The sequence below is a fragment of the Lemur catta genome, chromosome 1 (assembly GCF_020740605.2).
Source record: "Lemur catta isolate mLemCat1 chromosome 1, mLemCat1.pri, whole genome shotgun sequence".
In the NCBI taxonomy this organism is placed as follows: Eukaryota; Metazoa; Chordata; class Mammalia; order Primates; family Lemuridae; genus Lemur; species Lemur catta.
This window is the reverse complement of record NC_059128.1, coordinates 4,060,840-4,083,204: the sequence shown is the minus strand read 5'-3', so window position 1 is coordinate 4,083,204 and position 22,365 is coordinate 4,060,840. Positions and strand designations below refer to the sequence as shown.

At 45.6% G+C, this 22,365-nt stretch overlaps 1 long non-coding RNA gene across 1 annotated transcript in view; it reads right to left on the bottom strand.

Moving 5' to 3' along the window:
- The window catches only part of LOC123623013, a 33,488-nt gene extending 11,664 nt beyond the window's left edge, over window positions 1–21,824 (bottom strand). The window contains exons 1-2 of the long non-coding RNA XR_006729753.1: window positions 21,803–21,824; window positions 2,687–2,785 (exon numbers count right to left, since the gene is read on the bottom strand). This is a non-coding gene — a long non-coding RNA (uncharacterized LOC123623013). The remainder of the gene's footprint in view (window positions 1–2,686; window positions 2,786–21,802) is intronic.
- Between the last annotated feature and the right edge of the window lie 541 nt (window positions 21,825–22,365).

Genomic DNA, 22,365 nt, shown 5'->3' with positions numbered 1-22,365 from the left:
TCAGCTTTTGATTTCATTGATTTTTCTCTGTTTTATTGCTGTGGGTTTTTTCATTGATTTCCACTCTGGTGTTATTTAATTTCCTTTCTTCTACTTACTTGGAGCTTACTTTGCCCTTCATTTTCATATTTCTTACGGTGGAAACTGAGGTCATTTATTGGGGATCTTTCTCTTTTTTAATATGGGTGTTTCATGTAACAAATTTCCCCATAAATAACCCTTTGGTAGCATCCCATAGAGTCTGATATACAGTGTTTTATTTTAACTCAGTTCAAAATACTTTCCAAGTTCTCTTTTGATTTCTTCTCTGACCCAGGGGTTATTTACCAGTGTGTTACTGAGTTTCCAAAGATTGGGAATTGTCTAGCTATCTTTCGGTTACTGATTGCTAATCTGACTCCATTGTGGTTAGACAGCATTCTTTGTATGACCTGAAACCTCTAATTTATTGAGACTTGTTTTATGGCCAGAATATGATCTATCTTGGTAGATATGTCATGCCCAGTTGAAATGCAAGGGCATCTTCATATCATTGGGTATAATGTTCTATAAATGAAAATTAGATCGAGGTCATTGATAGCATCATTGTCTTCTCGGTCCTTACTGATCTTCTGTTCCTTGTTCTATCAATTATAGAATGAAGTGTGTTGAAATCCCTGACTGGAATTGCCAGATTTTGTTCCATTTGTTCTGAAGTTCTGTTATTAGGTGTATAAACTGTGAAGACACACTCACTGAATTGACTTCAATGTCATTATGAAATGACCTTTTTTAACCCTAGTAATATTCTTTGCTCTGAAATTTATTATTAGCATGGTATATCTTTTTCCATCTCCTTCTGTCTGTATAGTCAAGGTGAATTTTGGTTTTTTTTAAATAGGTAGCATATAATTGGGTCTTGTTTTTTTATTCATTCTTACAATCTCTGCCTTCCAATTAGGGTATCTCCCCATTTACATTTAATGTGATTATTGGTATAATTAGGCTTAAATCTATAGACTTGCTGTTTGTTTTCTATTGATTTCATCTGTTCTTTGTTTTCTCTCTCCTTTCAAATTAACTGTGTATTTTTTATAATTTTATCTCTTGTTAGCTTTTTAGCTGTATGCCTTTGTTTTGTTATTTTAATAGTGACTTTGGAACTTATAGTATAGATTTTTAATTTATCACTGTCTACATCCCACAGATTTGTATCACTTATATATAGGATATGAACCACACAGTAGTATATTTCCATTTTTTTCCTCCTGATCTTTGTACTATTTTTGTCATGCATTATTATGTTTTAAGATAGTCAAGTATCTTTCAAAGAGATCTAAGTAATAAGTAAAATATCTTAAATATCTGCTCATGTATTTACCATTTCTGGTGCTATTCATTCTCTTGCGAAGGTCCATATTTCTATATAATATCAGTTTCCTTCTGCCTGAAGGACTTCCTTTACTCTTTCTCATAGTGCAGATCTCCTGGTGATGAATTCTTTCAGCTTTTGAATGTGTTTATAATTATCTGAGTCTAGGATGCAACTCCATTTTATGTATAAACACAAAGGAAGTTTGGGGTACAGTTTTCATATAAAATTAATTTTCTAAGAATGTGACTGCTATGTCAACAGAGGTAAAATTATTTCTTGCTATGTCAACAGAGGTAAAATTATTTCTTGTTTTCTGTACTCAACCAATCACCATTCCAGAAAATCACATCACTGATGACAATGCCACTCGAGCTGAGTCACCATCACTGTAGCAGTCTGCACTAGTAGATGAGTTTGTGGTGAGTCTGGGCACATTTAACTGTTTCATTATGACTTTAAGCATAGTTTTGCTCTAGCATTTGCATATTATTTTAATATAAATTACTTTTCTTTTATACCCCCTTGTATTACCATTAGGATATTACATCTTTCTTTTTAATTATATGCATTATGGGTTATATAACCTACGACTTTCAAAAAAAAAATAAAAAGGAATATCAGTTATGTATTGGTGCATAATAAACTACCCCAAAACTTAGTGGCTTAAAACAATAACCACTTCTTTGCTCACAATCCTATAGGTTGGCACTTTGGGCAGGGCTCAGCTGGGATGGCTCACTTCTGCTCACAGCATGCTGGTTGGATGCACTTTGTCCTTGTGTTTAGTTGCAAGGTCAGCAGGGGATGGGCCAGTCCTGGATGGCCACACATACGGCAGTTGGCTAGGGCTGTGAGCTGTGGTGTTTAAGTTCTCCTTCATGTCACCTCTCCAAGTAGCTAGCTCAGGCTTCTTCACAGGGTGCCTGGGTTCCAAGAGGGAGAAGGGAGAAGCTGCAAAGCCTTTGAGGCCTTAGCTCTGAAGTCACACAGCATCATGTCCACTACATTGTATTGGTGATGATTAATCACAAGGCCAGCCTGCATTCAAGGAGGTGGAGAAATGGACACCACTGTTTTACAAGAAGAGGAGCGATGTCACATTGCAAAGGGAGTACATACATGGATGGGGGTTTGTAGCCATGTCTGCCACTGGCCATGGAGCATTACAAAATCTTTGTTATAGAAAGGGACATCGGGTCTGATAGGATTGAGAACCCCTGTCATAAACAATATTTTCTTCAATTCAATCCTCACCAGTCCCAAAGGACACACACCCTTCCTTAATTCCTCATGCAAACTAACAAGAAAGAATCCCCTGTGTACCCCAGTCACCTCCACAGGTTCAAGGCAATGGCGTGTTCTCCAGCCTGCTAGCAAAGGACTGCGTTAGTCTCCAACAGTTCAAGTGCTCTTCACGGAGTAGTTCTTAAACTGTTAAAAAGAATTAAGATGAAATGGAGTGTTAGTAATATCATTTTCTTGCTTTCGTTTTGTTTTGTCTTTCCAGAAATAGACAAACCAGGACATTGATATCCCATAGTGAATTTTCAGGTGAGGCGTCTTGCTATGCTCTGAATGGTTGTGTCTCCTCCAAAATTCATATGTTGAAACCTGAGCCCCAGTGTGACAGTATTATGAGGTAGGGCCTTTGGGGAGGCGATTGAATCATGGGAGTGGAGCCTCATGGACAGGATAGCGCCCGCACAAGAAAGGTCTGAGAGAGCGTGCTCGCCCATCTGCTACGTGTGAACAAAGCAAGAAGGTGTCGCCCATCCATTGGCCCCTTAGCTCAGACTCTGCAGCCCCCAGAACAGCAAGCAATAAATTCATTCTGTGTATAAATTACCTAGTCTACAGCATTTTTGTTATTGCAGCCTGAACAGACTGGCACAGGTTCTCATTATTGGATGCCTGGAAAATCTATTGATAATTGGATAACTGGCAAACTCATTAAACAAATGACACATTTCTGCTGCACAGGACGCCACACAGACTTAACCCTGATCCTCAACCAGTGGCATCTTCACATCTCTCTTCCTGCGTTAGGGACAGCCAGAGACAGGCACCCAGGAGACCAGAGAGCCTGGTCAAAGGATACACTGTGTGACCCAAGTGACAGGATCAACCAGTTTGGCTGGGAGAGTTTTGGACAGTGTGTGCTGTGCTTTGGAACCACTGGAGAACTTTGAACTTCTCCAAAAGGACAAATTGTCCAGATCCATATTTTTTTAGCCTGGCCTTGATTTTTCTAACACTCTTTCCTCATGACCACAGGTTACAGTATGTACAGCAAGAGTGGGTACGGATCACAGGGAAAACCAACAGACATTTATTCTCAGAGGGCATGAGAATCGTGGTGTTTGTAACTGTGCCCCGGCTGGGAGGGGCCCGGGCACGCCTGGAGTCCCTGTTCACTCGGGGGAGTTCGTCTCCGGCTACTCTCAGGGCAACAGTCGTTTCTGTTCTCATTCCCTTTTCAGTAGAAACCTCTCCTGGAATGCGTGGCTGACCAATAGGTCCTAGAGAGGCAACAGGACTTCAAACACAGTGGCCTGCAAAATATTTAACAAAGCCAAGTTCATGACCATCATAACCTCGATGTTCCTGACGACACCTGCTGGCAAAGGAAGTGGGCCAACCAAACAGCGGCCTGGGGACAGCTGCCCTGGACACCATGGGGAGGTGCCAGGAAGTAGCCATTCCACTTTGGCTGAACTGGAGCACAGCCTATTCCAAAAAACAAGTCTGACATTCTGTCAGACAACACACAACAGAGATGTTTCCTTGCCGGATTTCGCACAGAAGGTGGCATTTGTGTGGTGGTCAGGCCTCATGTGGCCTATTCTAAGCTGAAACGACAGCAGCATACAATACTGGGAAAGAAGCAGGGAGCCCTCTCCCCAGACAACGTCCTCCACACCAATCCTTGGCTCTTCCATTGGAAGTATCTCGGGGAACAATCAGGCTTCGTGTCGTCCTCCCAGAGAGTTAAGAACTTTTCTCTGAAATCTGGCATTGCTGGTGATCCTCCCAGATCCCCTTACCGGGTCAGTGCAGCCATTCCCCCGGCTGCTGGGTGTTGGATGCTCCTGGCTGCCTCCTTCTCCAAAGGGTTTCCTCCCTCCACCTGGCCGGAGAGGCCACGCCCCTCCCCAGAGGCAGTGCAAAGCCCGACCCACACTGGGGTGTGAGAGCCCTCGCCCCACGTCCAGCTGCGACCCACCCTCTGGTGCAGTTCGTACTCAGAGCCCCAGGGGATCAGGCTGGAGGCAGACTGCAGGGAGACCACAACCTTGCTGGACTCCCCCCTGCCCTAGGCTGCCTGCGTCAGTCCCCTTCTCCTGCGAGCACTGCTGCAAGCAGTCGAGGGCAGCCCCTCCCCGAGAACACACCCTCGGCCAGCTGGGAACCGAGTTCTCTTCTCTTCAGAACCCGCAAGAGCACTTGGCATGCACGGCCTTGTTTCTTAGGGATCTGAAGGGTCCTGTTTCTTGGGGGCTACCCCAGCGTTCTCTGGGCTCCCATGTCTCAAAAAAGGTCTACCTCTAAGACTCATCACAGTGTCTTGTCAAGTTACTGTTTCCTAACACATTGGGGACCAGGGTGGCAGTGGGGGATGGGTGGTAAGTAAATGAGTACAGTTGAAAACATTGAGCTTGGAAGAAATACAAGCTTTTAAGGAAGAGCAGCTCTTATGTACCAGACTCTGCAGGACCAGAAGGGGAGGTCACGGGTGAGCCTGGGGGAGGCTGGAAGGACCCACGTGGATGACGGATTGGGGCTGGAGACATCAGCATGAAGTCATGCTTGTCTCGGTATAGACACAGATGGTTATGCACTGGAATATTTATAGACACGTGTGTATACACAGGTTCCTACACACACACATCTCCTTGCTCTGACAGCTGAGGGGGCCTAGCGGCAACGACACCCCAGGAGCCACGAGCAAGAGCAGTAAGCACACCTGAAGCCCAGGCCCTGATGTCCAACACCCTTCTCCACAAAAGGAACCAGGGCTTGTTGGAGATATGGCCAATTCTAGGACAGGGGCAGGAAATGCACAAGATGAGCCTAAAGTGCTCAAAAACAAAAAAATTACTACCACCACCCCCACCCAAAACAATAGCAGAACCCACGGTGACAGGTATGTCAACACCACAGGACAACAGAACACAGAAGCCCACTGAGCAACTCCCGGTAGCCAAAGCTGAACATTTTGAGTGCAAAATAAACAACATAGCATTGAACTAAAGCCCAAAGTGGAAAACAAATATCCCTGAGTCTGTGCTGATACAAATAAATGATTGAGCAGATAACTAAACGGGAACGGAAGAGGTGACTCTCCCATGTGGAGCGGCTGCAAATGACTTGTGCACTCGGCCCTCGGGGAGGCGGAGCGTGACCCCAGCTCCTCAAGTGTGAGCTGGCACAGAGACGTCCTTCCCAAGAGGGCAGCGTGGGGACAGGGAAGATGAGTAACTTCACAGAGAAACCTGACAGCACTAAGCCGACCGGGTGATGACGGTCCACACGCCCAGGACGAGCCCTGCCGGTGGTGTGCGCCCTTGACAGGATGGGACGAGAATGGCACTTCACCTCTGGGCTCTTCCTCTCAAATCCGTGACTCCAGGTAACCTCGAGAAAGCACCGGACAAATCCCAGTCGTGGGACATTCCACAAATACCTGCCCAGCAGCCCACAGGACTGTCAGGGTCGTCAAAAATAAGGAAAGTCAGAAAAACCGTCACAGCCAAGAGAAGCTAAAGGAGACGCAGTGACTGAATGTAACGTGGCATTCTGGGACCCGGGAACACTAGGAGCAAACGGAGAAAACAGGGATCCAGTGTGGCCTTCAGTTAATAATGTGCGTCAGTTGTGACAAGCGTAAGGTGTTCGTCACGGGGGAAACTGGGCATGGGGTCTGTGGGAACTCTGGCTACTTTTGTAATTTTCCTGTAAATCTAAAACGACTCTAAAATGCAAGCTTTATTTTCAAAAAAACTGTGTGGGAGATGTTGAAAAGAAATATAAGTACAAAGGAAGATATAAAGTTTTGAAAATTAGAAACATACATATTTCTGAAATATTGACATTAGGTATCAATTCATTAAAGTACTAAAGTTCATTTTATGATGTAACAATTCTTTTTAAAGCCCGATATTATAACACGTCAAAAACTATATATTGAATGTTATGATGAAACTTTCAAGTAACTTGAAAATGTTGCAAGAGGAAGAGAAGATGTTGGGAAATGAGAGGAAGGCAATGTGGCCAGGTGGCACAGGGGACCTGAGAAAGGAGACTGGATGCTCCATCCCGTGTCCCGCAGCCAGTAAGAGGCTGGATGGAAACCGCAGGGATTCCTGCAGCTCTACAAGGCATAGATGAAAGCGGGACGAGGGACTAGACTCCAGTGAGGCCAAGCGTCGGGGCCTCTGACCTGGACAGAGCGGGGGACGCGCCCATCGATGGTCTGTCTCTAGGGGCTCCAGGGACCCCGACAGGAGCCAGCACGAAGCTGGGCGCTAGCCGAGAGGACAGTGGTGTCAGAGCATCACACGCCAACGCGTCAGCAGAGATCGTCCAGGCAGGAATGACGCTGACCGAACCAGAGACAGAAGACTTTGGGGACATGAGACCCTGAGTTTGGGAGAACTGAAGAGCCCGGACACCAGAGCAGTCCTGTGTGGCTGGACACCTGGGGTCCCCGGAGGAGGCGTGAGGAGACCGCGGAGGCGCTGTCAGGGCAACACGACCACAGCCTATGTGGTCTCTGAATGTGTGAGGCACACGCGATCTTAATAACACATTCACATATGCCGAAAAAACCTACATGACTGCCCACAAACAGGTACATATTTAAAGGTGCTACAAAAGAAATGTTTTAAAAGTTACCGGGTCAGGCAATCCTGCTGAAGTTCTTAGTTACTAGAGTAAGTTTCACTTAAACTTTATTATCTTGATACCACACGTATCCTGTCTGGAATGGAAAAGTGACATCAGTGCTAGCAAAACCCTGAGCCTCACTTCATGACTGAGGCCCCCTCTCCAACTAGCACTCACCACACCCAGAGAGTGTTCTGTGCCCCGGCCAGGGCTCCTCAACCCCCGCACCAGGGACCCCGGGGGCTGTCCTGTGCATGCCAGAACGTTTCTCAGCATTCCTGGCCTCTACCCACTAGATGCAAGTAGCACCCCCTCCCCAAGTGGTGACGGTAAAAAGTTATCTCCAGACGTTGCCAAATGTCCCATGGGGAGGGAGGTGAAATCACCACCCGTGGAGATCACGGGTCTGAACCTACAGCCATGGCAATCCAGTCACAGCCTGCTTCTGCAAATAAAGTTTTATTAGCACACAGCCATGCCCGTTCATTTAGGTGCTGCCTATGGTCCCTTTCATACCACAGTGGCAGAGTGGAACGGTTGCCACAGAGACAGTATAGCCCACAAAGCCTAAAATATTTACCATCTAGTCCTTTACAGAACAAGTTTGCAACCTCTGCTCTAGTTGCTGCCTCCTAAGTCTCTTCTCAGCCCACAGTCACCCGTTTCCTCCCTCACTGTCAGCACCCTGGCCCCCCTGGAGAAAGCCACAGCCAGGACTTCTGCAAAACTTCCTCAGGGACACTCCTGCCTCCGGTCTTGCTCCCTTTCCATTTATGTGTCATGGAGTATCCAGGGTGACATTTTCTGAAAACATATTTCACTGGGTCACTTTCCTGTTTAAAACCTGTTGGTGGCCTCCCCTGCTCTCCTTTGCATAGCCCGTGAAATTCAGGGCTCTCCAAGCACTGGGCCATCACATCCCCACCTCTCCTACCTCTTCTGCTCTGCACCACAAACCCAGCCCGACCTCCAGACACGAGCGTTCTCACGGAACTGCCAGCCCGGGTCTACCCGTGCATCACCCAGCACGGCGTCTCACCTGTGGCAGGTGCTCCATCGGGTGCCAAGCAGAACCATGCAGCTGCCCCTTGTGTTGTTAGTTTTTTATGCATCTTTGATTACTGCGTTAACTGTTCCACTCAACCCCAACTTTAGCAATAGGAGAACTCTAAATTGTAATGTTTCCTGAATGTTCCTTGCAGCAGGGATTTTCCAAGTTTTTGACAGTGACCCAAAATAAGAAATTAATATACTGTGCATTGTAATCTAGTACACATCTGAGACATACATTTCATGTTAGAATATTTGCCTTTACTATTAATGATTTCTGTTGTTTTCTATTTCATTTTGTAAATGGTAGTCAGGACTCGTTACCAGTGAGTTACTAGTGGATTACTTTTACTAGCCCACAAATGTGTTGCGACACACAGTTTGGTAACTACTGCAGTACAGCTCCTAGCAAGGTGCCTCACACGGAATAGGCACTCGATAAATATTGACGCATGATTAAGTGATTGGCTGGTTATGAGAATACCCGCCCTTCCATGGTCTACTATCCACCAGGACTCGATTTCGTGAATTACCATCTAACGCTCCCCAGCGGAAGTGAACTTAACTTTGCCTTATTCCTAATTACCGCTTACTGCAGAGGGGTCTGTAAACTTGAATGGGGAAAAGATTTGTACCTTTACTCTCCCTCAGACATTTAGAACACTTGCTTCAACTGTGGACCGAGGCAAGAAACCTCAGTCCTATTTGCAGTTCCCATGACTTTGTCATAAATAGAAATCACAAATGTTTTCTTATGGCATTAAAGTTGTGAAAGGTATCTCAAAATATTACTTACATTCATCGCTACTTTGAAATGATGGTTGTCGTCAGATTTACTGCTAGATCTTATTTAAAATATGAATAGTGAAGCACACATCTCACTACGTCGCAAATTTGGCTTTTGATATACTGTAACTTTATTTCAATAGAACAGTTTTCCTTTACAGCCCTTTGTGTTTTAGTCCATTGATTTAAAAACATTACTCTGAGAAATAGTCCGTAGGCTTCACCAGACCACCCAATTGGGACCACCAAATGCCACCAAATGGGTCAGTGACACAAAAAAATAACCTTTTTTTTTTTTTTTTGGCCTCCATATTCCTCCATATGCCAAACAGTTTGCAGAAGTTTTTCTTTTCATTTTCAACCACTTTATTTTTAATTTTTAAAAATATTTATTTACTTGTCATCTCAAATTACAAAAATAATGTAAGCTTATTGTGACAAGTGAAACAACGCAAGAAAAGGACACACAAAGGCAGATACAAGCGCCTGGTCCATGCCCCTGCCCCGCAGCCTTCCTCTGGTCTCCACGGTCACAGACAAGCAGGTCTACACACACACAGAGGGCTGGTTTGTCGCTTCTCCGTACCAAAATAGCATCATTCCTCACACATTATTTCGTAATTTATATTTGTCACTTGACAGTTGACACTGTAACACAGACATTCCCACAAGTCAGTGGGTATATATCTAACTACATATGTTGCTAGTTTCCTTCTGCACACTTTATAAAATTTAATGTGAATGAATCATTGCATGCATGCCATACTTGCTTACTGCAGTCTTTTTCTTTTGTCTACTTTCTCTCCTCCCTAATTTTTATTAGTTATCCAACGCCACACAGCAGCGACTCAAAACTTAGCAGCCTAACACAACAGTAAACATGTCTTTTCCCAGAGTTTCTGGAGGCCAGGTATTTAGGAGCACTTAGCTGGGTGGTTCTGAGTTGCAGGTCTCTCATAAGATTTTTGTCAAAAGATAGATGGGGTGAGAGTCATCTGAAGGCTTGACTGGGGCTGGAAGACCTGGTCCCAGCCCTCATGCGGTGGCAAGCTGGTGCTGGCTCCTGGCAGGAGGCCTCTGTGCCCACCACCTGGGTCTCTCCGCAGGGCTGCTTGAGCGGCCTCACAGCATGGCGGCTGGCTACCCCCAGAGCAGGAAATGAGAGAGAACATGGCAGAAGCTGCCATGTCTTTTATGAGCTAGCCTCAGAAGTCCCACTTCTTCATTTCATAACATTCTATCGGTTACTCAGGTCAGCTGTATTCACTGGGGAAAGAGACCACATGTAGGCACCTCCCAGTGTTCATTCCTCTGGGGAGTCCCTTCCTGGAGGCTGGCTGCCACCCCAGCCACCTCTTCCTGCAAGGGCCACCTCCCACAGATAACCCACATTGATAACCCTGTGCACACCCTCCTAGATCTTGTTCTGTATTTAAATGAATGTATAAAGACATGCAAATGGATACATTTAGGTATCTATGTAGATTACAATCACCTCGTGAGATAGGTGTTATGAAAATTGAAATTTAAAATATTTTTTAAAATACTATAAATCTGTATAAAAATATACTAAACATTGAAAATAAACATTTTGAAATAGTTAAAAATAAGGAAACCAAAACTCTGGTCCAAGATCGTGGGACTGAGAAAAGGAGCCGCTGTCATGAGGCACCAGGACGGTCGGATTCCAAAGCCCACGCTCTTCCCACAGTCCCGGGCCACAGCGCTGTCCCACCAGGCTCCCTCTTGGTGACGGCCCTGAGCTCCTTGCAGAGGAGGGTCACGCATTCTGATTGCTCATGGAAGTGAAGACCCGGTGGTTAAGTCTGCTCTTCCAAGCCCGGTGCAACCTGCTTACAGCCCTTTGTGAAAGCCTGATGCTGCCGGCTCGGCTGGGCCACTGAGCCTCATTCGAGTCTGCCTGGAGCTCCAGCCCATCAGCTTGTGTCTTTTCCTAATTTTAAAACGCAGAGTTTTCTACATGATTTTACTCCTTTGTGTACCCAGAAAGATAAAGAGTCTACCAACGGTGTCTGCCTCCCATTGAGGAAACGGGAAGAGGGAGAATAGAACTGGACCAGCCCTGAAAATGTTTATTTCCATGGTCTCTCCTACTTCCCAAACTTCTATTTCTAACCTTCGTCACTATTAGCAGATTGCCAGATGTGCTTAGGTCCTTCGGGGATCCACAGTGGGACAGGGTTCCAGCAAACTGTAATTGAATACTCCCATAATAGCACCAGGTAAGCACTTTGAGTACACAAACATGAAAAGTAAAGGTATCTGTCTTGCACAAGTGTGCAGTCTACCGTGAAAGCTGGAGACGCATCACAAGGGGCTGTACAATAACACAGACCTGAGTAAAGTGCTATGAGGCAAGCACAAAGCGGGAAAGAAAGGGTGGCAGGTAGGACAATCACTAGCGGTGCCTCTCCCACTGCAGACAAAGTGAGTAGTAATTCCCATGAGATGTGAGCAGGTGCCCTGTGAAAAAGGATTTTGTGGTCACTCAGCATGAGAAACTGCCCGATTCACAAAGGCAGATGGCATTCTTTCTTCTAAGACACCACAGTGCACTGAAACTCTCCAGAGGAGGGGAAGTAACATGCGAGGTTGCTGAAGCTGAGTTGGCTATGAAATCTCTCCCTGCACTCACCCTCCCCAGGAACTATCTTATATTCCCCGGAACATGGTTTGGGAATTGCTGAAACAGGGTAATCTAAGTTTTGTTCTGACCTCAGTGATTTAAAACATGCAACCAACAATGGCTACATCTTTTGTTTTTTTCTCCTTAGGTTAGTAATGAGATATGAGATTTTTTCGTCTTGCCAGAATTCTTTATTTACTTACATTAAAAAAGAGAAAAAAAATAGTGTAACCGCTAACAAAGGTTTCACTCTTCTTTGTACTAATATACTTCAGACTCAGCGTTTACCTTGCTGGAGGGAGAACTTAATTACTAGCAGGTTTTTCTAGAACAGTCCTCAGTTCAACCCTACCACAGTTTATACTGCAGCCCACATTACAGAATTCCACTGGCACTGGATTCTTCCGTGTCCTTCTTTAGAGTGGTAACGCTGTGCTTTCAACAATGCACACAGAAAAGTTTAGCAAATTCCAGCCGGTTGAGACTGCCTGGCCCCTGCACTCTGAAAACTGCAGAATGCATTTCACCCACTCCCACCAAAAGATGCAAGGAGGGAGAGTTCCCATTAGCCAGGCGCACAGATTATGTGTGTCCTCACTTGGAGATCAGCGGCCAAAGAATTAACACCCTCACAAGGAGCGGAAGTGACCCGAAGAGGCCTGGGGAGAGTGGAGGAGACTGAAGAAGACCGCAGACTGAGGAAATAGAACATTTCTTTTCAAAATTGCTCTTAAAATGATTAGCCAACAAATCTTGGTTTGTTTATAGTCTGTGAATGATCTCGCAGAGTCGAGAAAAGACAGACTTCTCTCCATAACCTTTCTGCGTGCAAAAACAATCAGTACCGGAAACCCACCATCCATTGCAAAGAGGCACTCTTTGCCGCAGTGCTTGCGTGTGCGGAATTACAAGGGATCCGAGGGTGATGCTTTAGAGAGTGATCTTTGGCTTAAAGATGGCAGCACCCTCCCTGTCCCTCCACTTGCTCACTTCCTCCCAACAGTGAATCAGGGGAAGGTCCAAGACTCTCTGCTCCCTAACCCGAGCTCGGCAAGGATCACCCCCTCCAAAAAGGATGATGCCCACCCTTCCCTGGCCAGACAGCGCTCACACCAGCATTTCTGCAGAACGTCACAAACGGGGGAGCCTCACTCGCAGCCGTCCACAGCACCGCCCAGCCTCGGGGTTTTCTCCCACACAGGCAGCTGCTCGCACAGGCCTGCCTCTCCAGTGCTGCTGGACTGTCACCCCCGGAGGACTACTGTCACCCCCCGGAGGACTCCTGTCCCCGCTTCCCCTTGGCCAGTCCCAGCACCTCAGTTCTGCACACAAAGGCCCATCCCGGGACCAAGACGATTATCGATAACTAATCGCAATAATGTTGCAGGTGACCTGGCTGTAATGTCCTCAGTGCCTTGAGATCTAAATTACTTTAATTTTTCTCCCCCCAAAATTAGGCATAATATTATAATTTCAAGTAATGCAAGAGCAATTTCTCCCATCATTGGATACCGGGCTCAAGATGTTACAGGAAAAAGAAATAGCTTTTACTGCTGATATGAGAATTTTAAAAGAGAGACAAGTGTGAGCAAACAAAAGCTGTCACATCAAATACTGTGGCAAAAAAAAAAAAAAAAAAATCTAGAAAGCATGCCAGAAATGCTCAAGACTAAATAAAGTCATTTATTTGTTATTTTAACCCCTTCACTGTCAGACTTACTGTGGCATGAGGCTAGTTAATTCTCCATAGGTGGGATTTATTGAAGATGGCACTCTTATTCTTGTAGCAATTGTTTTATTGTCACGTTCTCTAAATTCTCTAATCCCATAAAATGATCCACACACAAAGAGAATGCTGCTGGTGCTCCTTGGCCCTAACTCCTCCTAGGGTATTGTTTCTTCAGAGAATTCGATCTTACCCCATTTCCACATTGGTAAGCAAAGAAACTAGACCGTGAGCTCCCAAATGGCAGCAGCCATGCCTCCCTCATATGTTTCTGGCACGTCGTGGTAGGTATTCAACAGAACTGGTGGAAATTGTTTCTTGAATTCCATGTCTTAGCAGTTAACATACAACTCAAAGCTAAGACTCCTTCTGTAGGGGGTACTTTATGAAGGCCAACCACAAAAGTGGAAGAGAAACAAATTAGATCGATCTGTGGTTGATCCCTTCCTTAGTCAAGTTCAAGGTTATGTGCATTTGTAAAAATTAAATAATATAATATTGGTGAAAGAACATTGCTAATGAAGGCATATAGAAATACAGGGAGAGGTTCCCAATTATTAATAAACTATATGGATTAGGTGCACACTATGTGCCAAACGCTAGGATGAACCTTAAAATGAGTCACTGCCTCTGTCTTCCACGATGTACCCTCCACCTCCATCCTCTTCAGCCCAGCGCAGCGAGGGTGCTGTGTCCAGTACCTGTGCCGGCAGTGGCTGCCAGGACCTCCCCGTTGAGATCACTCCTCGGGCTTCTGAGCATCTTATTCTCTGAGGTCTCCGCAGCCTTCCACACCATGGCCCAGCCTCGGGGTGCTGTTGCTCCCCTGCATGGGTTTTCTCCCACACTGACAGCTGTTCCCACAGTCCTGCCTCTCCAGTACTGCTGGACTGTCACCCAGCTGACGCCTGTCCACACGTCCCCTTGGCCAGTCCCAGCACCTCAGTACTGCACGGCAAAGGCCTCCACCAACCTCTGCAGGTTTTGCCACGGAAGGCTCCCCGCCTCAGACATGCCAGCAGGTCAGCGGCCCTCCTTGTCCCAGCTCAGGCTGCTCCCTGGCGCCCCTGGCTCATGACCACTCCACACTCCAGGGCTCAGCTTCCTCTCCCAGACCCGCCCCAACCCCTCCTTCCTGCCTCTGGGTGCCCATCCTGGCCGCATCTCCTCTCCTCAGCACCTTGCACTGCTTACTCATCCAGCCGCCCACGGGGTACCCACCTGCCAGCCCTGCTGGGTGGAAGGCTCCCTGCAGGCAGGAACCCCGTGCACCTCATTCTGGAATCCGCAGGGCCTCATGCAGGGCTGAGGCAGGTGCTTCCTTAAAACTGGAGGGAGTGAGGTTGCTTAATGCGTCCACCAAAGGCAGCTCCCCAGATTCTTAAGAGGTTAACAGTAGCTTTTTAAAACAAGTGTGGTTTAAATGGGGTGCTGTGATTTTTCAAAGTGTACCCAAACAGGATGAGAGTGCATGGCCTCTGTCCAGAATGACAGGCCACCTGGGCTCATCTAGGCACCTGTCCCCACCCCAGGTTCCTCTCATCGCCCAGTGCTTTCCTTGGGGACTCTGGTTCCTCCTCCCTTGTGCAGCGCTGCGGGGAGTGGGCGAGAAGGAAGCTCGTGGTTCCCAGGGGCCCCCTGGCTCCCCAGCACCCTGCATCCCCAGCACCCCAGCCGGCCCCAAACTCCCCCCAGTAGGTGCAGAGAAGGAGCCGCCCCATGGGGGCGCCCCCTCCGCACCGTGCACACCCGCGAGCGCGGCCACGTGTGCCGCCCCGCGCCACCTAGACACTCCGCCGTGGGTTTCTGCGTGGGAGAGTAAAAGATGCACGCACCCTCCGCAAGTCTAGAATTTGTGGTTTTTGTTATCTCACAACTTCATATTTGGAAGAGGTATTTTAATTTCTTATGAGTTGTGAATAATTATGTAATTCTGCCACCTTCTTAAAAACTTAGATTTTTCAAACTGACTCCTGTAGTCAGGAGCTGACATCCTTAAGGGAGCTTTGCTTTTTTTCCTCTGGGTTTTGAGCAAGTATATGCCAGATAAATTTTTTTGTCCAGTTAAAACAGCTCATTATGGGGAACCATCCTGTAACAAAAGAAAGAAAAGGAAGGGAAAATCCTTCCCTCTCCAAATTAATCCTCAAAAACTACTTACGAAACACTAATGCTGCCTGATCTCACAGTGAAGTGACTCCATTTCCCAATTTGTTTTCGGTCTACTGCAGTCTTTGGTGCCACTGAATTTCCCAAACATTTTATTCCTCTCTTATCTGTGAATTAGTCATGTATTCTTTGAAATTCCTTCTTAGGGTCTTCCTTATTCCTTTTTAGTCGTTTAAGAACACAGGAAAAGGCTCAAGAAGATTGCATCACCAAACACCACCATGAACTTCTCAATGGTCTGCCCATATATTTTGAATAATGTCCAAAAAGGTACTTCTCTGTTGAATGTCTTTCATTCTACACTTATTTTTGTCAATCATTGCAGTCACTTGATCATCACATATTTCAGAGCACCTACAACATCCCAGACCCTGTTTGAAGCATTGGGAATGCCAGGTGAACGGGACAAGTGACAGCAGGGATCCAGGTGTGGCTCCCTGGAATTCATACTCTGGTGGCACCTACAGCTGACCTCACGACATTCACAATAAGAGGTGATCATTTCATTACATACAGACAAGAGATAGTCAATAGTTAGGATGTGCTTATTTTTTTTCCCAGGGCATAAGATTTTTTTTCCTCCAATGTATTTCATATCCCTAGCTGGAGAAATATCAAAAGAATCTGAATATCACCATCTGGAAGTTGTGCCATGGACTCCAGTGGGCAGGATTAGAGCTGGGTTTCTCTTTTTCCTCTAGAAGTGTATTTCTTCTGCTTCAAAATGAGCACAAACACGTCTAATTCCCTGATGAGACTGACCCAGGCTCTACTGTCTCTTGTTCTATGTCCTGCAGTCTCCACTCGCACAGATTCTCGGGGTTCTCCAAATGCAGATGGAGGGAGGGTTTCCCATCAAGGACATCTGATCATCTGTAACTTCACTTAACCAATAAAACAAATGTGTTGAAATACACCAATGTCAGAAATGTGGTGCACCGTTACTCACTAAAATGTCTGTTGGTCTGTCTTGGTTGCAGCTGGGTAACGAAGCCTCTAGGGTCTGTTTCCGGTCTTGAGAGCTCGCAACTCCCAATCAATATTTCCTTAAGCGTTACAATGCTAGTATTTCCCCCAAGTTAATATGTAACTTGTTCCTTGTGAAACTACTGGCATTCTTATGAAACAGAAGGTTATTATTTGAAAATGGTCCCTTTTCATACTTTCACTATATATCACTTTCATATTTATAAATCTCTTCACATCCATCTAGAAATATTTTCATTATCTCTTGATGTGGTTCTCTCTCCCACCAGACTAGCCTGTGAGCTCCTGGAAGAAGGTTCTGCCTTCGCATCCCAACACTTGGCACATGAGAGATGCTCAGTAAACACTGATGATGCTTAAAACTAAAATCGTGTTTTTAACTCTCCCTGATTAAACCGTTAGTTTGCATTGCATGTGCAGTCCATATTTATAATATAATATTAGTTCTTCTTTAAAATGTCACTGGACAAATTTAATTTGGAAACATCCTCTGATTATCATGCAGTGGTTTCGTTCAAACTGGGTGAACATTTCTGAATCCCACTGCGAGAACAGGCTGTCTATCACAGAAGCATATTTCAAGCAGAAGTTCAAAACAATTGCTCTTGCGAAATCTGCCCAGTAGTCCTAATTTACATGCATTTGTATTTATTATTATATAGTGTGTCATACAATAAGAAGCTGTCACTAAAGATTAAAAATCCCCACAAGCCTCTGTAATACTGAGAAGCAGTATTGCATGGTCACGAACGCACGGCTGCTGGAAGTTTGCCTCCTGGCTTGAATTCCGCCTTGAGCTGGAATGAGGTGCCTAGCCCTGCTGAGCTGCAGTCTCCTCATCTGCAAATGCACAGTGATGGTACCTATGCTATTAGATTGGTATCTGGAATAAGTGAGGGGACACAGGCAAAGCCCTCAAAACAGTATCAGACACAGCGTGCAACCGCTGTTAGCTCTTCATATTAAATTCCTCCAGCTTCAAGATAAAGTAACTGAAGATACTTAAAGAATCACAGAGAGTTTATCACAGATTCTCTTTGGGAAAAAGAAATTTAAGTGGTTTTAATACATTCTTAAATAATATATTACATAACCCCTACTCAGAATTTTAATCAAAAATGTTGTCTTTTAATAAACAAGACTCACATTTAGTCTCTGTCTACACACACAAACCAGTTTTAACTATTGGCCAGATTCAAACAACTGATAATTTATGGTGTTTATACGTTACTGGTTTGCATTTGTGGACCCAATCCTAAACACTGCTTTTTACAAAGTTATCTTAAGTCTATCAACAGAAAGATTTTTAGTAGACAGATTTGAACCTAATTTTATAGCTTGAAAATAAATTAATAGTATATTTTATTCACCTTTTAAAATATTAAAAATACAGGATATTTTAATACTTGGTTTATTCAAGTGTTGATAAATAACATCCTTCAACATGTACTATATGATCTAGCTCAGTTAACCAGAATGGACTGGGTAGAAAATCTGGATTTTTAAAAAATGTCTCAGGCCTTGATTTAGTATGTGAGGTTGGGAGGCCTTTATGTAGAGGAGCGATTCGTGGTGGAAGTTGGCTTTCTCTTCTCTCTCACACGACAACTGCAAGGTGAGAAATGGCACACTCAGAAAAACAGAGCCGTACAAGGCAGATCTGGACACACTAGGCCGGCTCACATTACCACTGGCTTATATCAGACATCCCATCGTTTACCTGCCTTAGCATTTATAAAAGTAAACTACTTCAGAAAGCAGTTGCCTCCTTCTCAGCTGGGATGAGGCATTATCACATCTGTCACCTAGCCTGCTTATAAACTGGAACAGCCAGACCCTGCAGCTGATCCTGTGACATTAGCTAATCTGCATATCACAGAAGGAGGCTGAGGCTCTGGAAGGTTCCAAGCCTTGCCTGAGGCCAGGGGCTGAGCCAGATGCCCTGGAAGCTTTCTGTGTGGTTCAGGTCCCTTCCTTCCCACCTTGCTCATGCCTGGTCTCTGTGGGGACCAGCCTGGAACAGAACATCACCCGCCTGGGGCACCTGGGGACGGCCAGCTTTGGAGCCCAGCTGCCCATCCCCACCAGGAGGAAGAGGAAGGAAGCCCTTCAGAGGCTGGCAGAGCCTGTGGGGCCAGAAGGAAATAGCTTCCGAGGGCCCCATGTCCTGAGCGCCCCGGGCTTCCGCAGCCCACAGGGAGCCTGAGACTCTGACACGAGGGTTTTCTGTTCAACGGTGGGGCTGAAGGTCCACTTTCCCAAGCAGAGAAGTCCAACCTAAAGTTGGCTGTGAGATCCTCCTCAGCTCCAGAGCAGGTAGGGGGCCAATGCCCTGCTGCTGTTATGTGACAGCTTACAAAATTTATTAAATGGCCAGACACGGGTGTGTGCATGCGTGTGTGGGTGTGTGTGCATACACACGCATATATGAGCATATGTGTATATATGTGTATACACATCATACCAATAACCCAATAACTTCCATGGGCAACAGAGTTTTAAATCTCTTTAAGACTCAGATGTTGAGAATAGACATAATCATATTAACATATTAATTATTACTCATACATAAACATATTAATACTCTTAATATGCCCTTTGGAAAAAATATGCATCACTGATAAGACAAATATTCAAGCATCTTAATTTTTCTAATTTTGTTTTTGTCAAATTCTGTTTTCTCGTTAATGATCAGTTACTAAGCCCAAGGCACTGAGCTAAGTACTTCACTGGGGTTATCTGCTTAATCCCTCTGATAACCACGTGATGAAAATACAGACATCCAAGTCCTTTGTAGATGAGGAAACTGAAGTATAGGGGGTCAAACAATTTGCACGACACCGTGCAAAGCCGAGGATCCTGACCTGGGCCTGGGGAGTCTCATTCCAGACGCCAGACTTCCTACTCCCAGCCCATCCTCGGTTCCCACTGAGTGTCTCCCTCTTGCAAGTCCCAACAGCCTATTATTTGACTTATCTCCACAATGCTGAAAAGTAGAAATAAACTGCTATTTTCCTATAATGAAGATGTTTTCCCTATCCATCCTGATACACAGGGAACTATATAAAAATATGGACAAAGTGTAGATTAGTAATGGAGACACATAATACAGTTAACTTAAAAATGACTTCAAACAATGCTTTCTGTCTTTTATAGATTTAACATTCATTTAGTTGAGGTTTATCAAGAGCTGCCATCGGGACTGGGCTCTGGGAGAGAGAATGAAAGTGGCCCTGCGCCCGCTTTGCCCCCAGAAAGCACAGTTCGGTCGTACGGAGAAGATTCATGAAGATGAATGAATTCACCATTAGAAGCTCACTTATCAAAAATGGAAGAACAAAGGAAGAAAGTGTTTCCTAGAAATGCCAGGGGAAAAAAAAACAAAACATTTGAGCTTTGAATCCCCCAAAGGTGGTACCTTTTCTGTAGCCAAAGCAAAAGTGCACGCCTGCCCCTGACATACAGTGATCTTCATTTGCTCCCAGAAATAAACAAGAATTTGATGGAGCCAAATAGCAGATGCAATTTTGCATGAAGCTAGCAATACTGTTTATGCTTTACTATTTTTAATATGCTATAAAACCCATTTTGTCTTTTTTAAAAAAAATTTTTTTTTACAGATTTAATGCCACTGCCTTAACTTAAAACCAATGGGGTAGACATTTCTCCTTTTATTTTCAGGGGGAAAATTTTGGAATCATTTTAAAATCAAAGCCTGATTCCTCAAACATCAGGGCTGCTACCTCCGGTATTTGTTTTTCAGTTCAACGAGCTTCGTGCTGAATACTGATTTGAAGTGTGGTTCACCATGTAGACTTAAATTGTCCTTCCCACAACTTTATCTGAGAAGCCTGACAGTGGTGACAATCACAGGACTAGTTTTATTGGGTAAGACTATTCTATCTGCAATTTATTCTGACAGCCTCCATAATTTTTAAGTGCAATTAAATCCTAAGAATTTGCCCAGAAAAAAAAAAAAAACTACCACTTTTTTTTTATAAAAAAAATTTAAAGAAGGCAAAAAAACAGTTGAATTGAACAACTAATTACTAACTGGCTGCTCTTTAAAAAAAAAAGATATTTGACTGAGCCCAGAAATCAATTTCATCGTACAGAGAGGCAACTTTCTGGGTCTGAGAAAGAGGCTTCCAGGAAGTCCAAAGCCACCTGCCTCCGCCTCTGCTAGTAGCCACATCTTCAAAGTGAAGGCTAACCACAGCCAAGGGGGGGGAATGACACTTGCAGAAAATAAAACTCAGAATTGCCACCACCTGACTCCCCTCTGCAGGCACAGACCAGCCGGCTCCTGTACAGGTGGGAGCAGCTGGCTGCCTTCCTGCTGTCCACGTGCTCAGTCCTCCCTCACGGTCCCAGAAATGGAATCTAGAGACAGCTCAGACTAGCTAGGTAGGGCCTCCCGTCTGACCGAACACGGGCTGCAGGGGCTGAAGTCCCCCTTTGGAATGGTCCAGGAAGCAGGTTCATAAGCATCATTGATCTCATTGCTTGCCTTTTGTGAAATTCAGCTTGCATTTCTAATCCGAAGCTAGGGTCAGCATTGTCTGGGAGCAGGACTCGTGTCCCCAGTACTTCTAGGTATTCTACATTTCAAGTCTTTCTTCAACAAGCAGCTAACCTGATATTGAAACGGTTATCCAGGTTATGTTTGGAAAATCAGATTTTTTTAAGTGATGTCAAATTACGTTTAATGTCATGGAACGTTTTGTATAAAATGTGAACTTCACGAGGTAGAACATCTTCCACAGGACACCTTCGGCTGGCATGATTCTTATTGTCCAGGAGGAAGTAACTCAACAATCACAGACAGCCCCAGCCACCTGGTGCCTGCCACTGTCTTCGCCCTTTCTGCCCCCACCCCGACCCCAGCCCCAGTGAGGGCTGACTGTCCCCCAGAGACACACAGCCTTTTTTGTGCTGCTCCCTCCTCCTGGTACACCCCATGCATCGGGCATTGAGCCCCAGATCCCATGTGCCCCCAAGACTCCCACCGCTGATAACACTGAAACGGCCTGGCCTGGCTCACCCACTGAGGATCTGAGCTCATGGAGAGCAGAGGCCCCTGCACACCTGCCAGCACCCACATGGCACCTTGCACGCAGCAGGGCTCCCGGAGATGTCCGCTCAAGGCTCTTTTCCTTCTGAGCTGCTAAAACAACATGCATTTTCAAATACTAACCTGGGACGTGGTGTTGCTGCTGCCGTTGTTGCTGTTCAACGTCTTCCCCCGCAGACCGTCAGCCCCTCGACGACAGAAACCGTGGCCATCCTGCGGCACCTCAGTGCCTGGGCCAGCGCTCTGGGCCTGTTAGATGGTGACGAATGTTTACTGAATAAATGAAGTGAGACAATATTGATACAGAGATCCTGAGCCAAAGCCAAAAAGGTCTGTAAGTCAAAGCCTGCAAATATCTGTATACAAAAAACGTTAGGAAAACGTTTTGTCCATTTGGGTCTCTCTCTGGGGAATCCCTATTAAAGTCTGCAGAGCTCCAACTTCACCTGCTGCGGTGCAGCTTGGTGTCAGCGAGGTAAGACCATGCAGAAAGACATCACTTCACCTACTTCTCATAGAGAAGCGGGACTGAGGATCTGGGGCCTTGAAATGGAGAGTGAGACCCCAGAGCCCCCAGCCTGCCCTTCTCGGGCCACGTGTTCCTTTTCCTGGCGACAGTCTCCCATGCATCGCCCCTGGCCTTGCCTTCCTCTTGGCCAAAGCCAACTCACCCTCTAAGACTCATC